Genomic DNA, 2,293 nt, shown 5'->3' on the forward strand with positions numbered 1-2,293 from the left:
TTATTATTATTATTATTATTTATTAGTGTCTATAATTTCATGTCCACATACAGTGTCTATAATTTCATGTGCTCCTGTGATACTCTGCTGAATATAGGTTTGTTCTTATTGCAAGTACAGGGTATTCTTTGGGATTACTCTAATATAATGATTTATCATTGACATTGTATATCTTTGTGTTTGTGGGCAAATATTGCTTTGGATTCAGTCAGAAACCCATTTACTTAATAAAAACTAAAGAGCACCAACCACTAATATATATATACACACACATATATAGTGTGTGTGTTTATATGTGTGTGTGTGTGTGTATAAAAAATGTAGTGGTTGGTGCTCTTTAGTTTTTATTGAGTAAATGGGTTCCTGACTGATATATATACAGTAGAGTCTCACTAATCCAAGCCTCGCTTATCCAAGCCTCTGGATAATCCAAGCCATTTTTGGAGTCAATGTTTCCAATATATCATGATATTTTGGTGCTAAATTCATAAATACAGTAATTACAACATAACATTGCTGCGTATTGAACTACTTTTTCTGTCAAATTTGTTGTATAACATGAAGTTTTGGTGCTTAATTTGTAAAATCATAACCTAATTTGATGTTTAGTAGGCTTTTCCTTGATCAGTCCTTATAATCCAAGATATTCGCTTATCCAAGCTTCTGCCGGCCCGTTTAGCTTGGATTAGTGAGACTCTACTGTATATAGTTGGTCCTCTGTATCCACAGATTCTCTGTCCGTGAGTTCAGTGGCCATGTCAGGGTGCAACAAAGAACAGCATCATCAAAGCTGGTCTTTTCGCAACCTGACTACAAGAGGACAGAGGAAGGAGACCATTTGGCAGGATAGGCTGATTTATGACAGGGTCTGGTCTTCAAACGTGGGAAAGGACCAAAGGAAAGGGAGGTGTGGATGGAGAAGGAGGAGGGGGGAGGCAACAACCCCATATACTGAGGGGAAAAGCGGAAGAGAGTCAGTAAAAGCTTTTGCAGTCATCTTGGCAAGGCGGATTCAATAAAGTTTTCCATTGCGACCAGCGGTGTGAGCCTATTTCTTGGGTCCTACACCTTCCAGGAGCGGACATTAAGCTTTTACTCCCTTTTTTTTCCGGCTCATCCCGTGAGGAAAGGTCTCTCCGGTGAGAGCATGAACCCTGATGGAGGAGAAACCATGAAGGAATTCCTCTTCCTGGAAGAAGAACAGGCGAACCCTCGAGGTGCAGAGGAGTTGAGAGAGGAAAGGAACCCATCGCCCGCATTGAGCGAAGGGGGGACAGACCCCTCGGACCCGTCGTGGAAGCCGCTGACCTCCACCCAGTTACCCGCAGGCAGGGGAGTGACGGTGAGACGGAAGATCCAGATGGGAGGCGATTGGCAGCGAGACGGAGAGGGAGCCCCGGAGATGAGAAGGATGGAGAGGAGATTAGATGCGATGGAGAAAATGTTTGAAACTTTCTCTCGACAGATGGATCTGATGCAGCGGCAGGTAAACGAGTCCTGGAGGGCGACAGTCGAGCAACGGGAGCAGAGGAGAGGGCTGCCCGGGAGAGGGACTGAACCCCGTCCCTTTGCCGGGGAGGGTCCACAGGACTATGTGGATGAGATGCCTCAGCAGGGCACATCAGTTTTCCCCACGGGCCTGTCGGGAAGGAGCCAAATGCCTGGGAAGGGAGAATTTCGGGTGAAGTTCAACGGGGACCCCAAACAGCTGTCTTATTTCATTACAAACGTAAGACACTTCATGGAGGATTTTGGGGACCAATTCCCTTCAGAAAGCGCAAAAATCCACATGGTGGGGGCAAACTTGAAAGAAGCAGCTGCAGACTGGCTAATGCAGATGTATGATACTGGTGCCCGGGAGCTAGCCTGTCTGGAGGATTTCCTAAGAGCCCTCCGTGAGAGATTCGAAGACCCTTTGGCAGAGGAGAGGGCGAAGGCCCAACTCAAAAGGATATACCAGGGAGGAAGGACAGTGTCAGAATATGCCCTGGAATTTAAAGCCACAGCGGGGAAGATCAGGGACTGGTCCGACACCACCAAACTGGAATATTTCAGGGCTGGTTTACGCTCTGAGGTGCTCGAGTGGGCTTTACACAGAGGAAATCCAAGAGACTTGGAGGACTGGATTTTGCTAGCGGGGCGCGTGGAGGTGGACCAACAGCAAATCTCTCGTCGTCCAAGGGAGAGCAACAGAATCAAACCCCCGACAGCAGCAACACGGCGCTTCTCCCCTCGTCGCGGAAGGTCGACCAGCAGGGAGAGGAGAGCAGGGAGGGGGGCCTGCTTCGCTTGC

Source organism: Anolis carolinensis, chromosome 2 (genome assembly GCF_035594765.1).
Source record: "Anolis carolinensis isolate JA03-04 chromosome 2, rAnoCar3.1.pri, whole genome shotgun sequence".
NCBI lineage: Eukaryota > Metazoa > Chordata > Lepidosauria > Squamata > Dactyloidae > Anolis > Anolis carolinensis.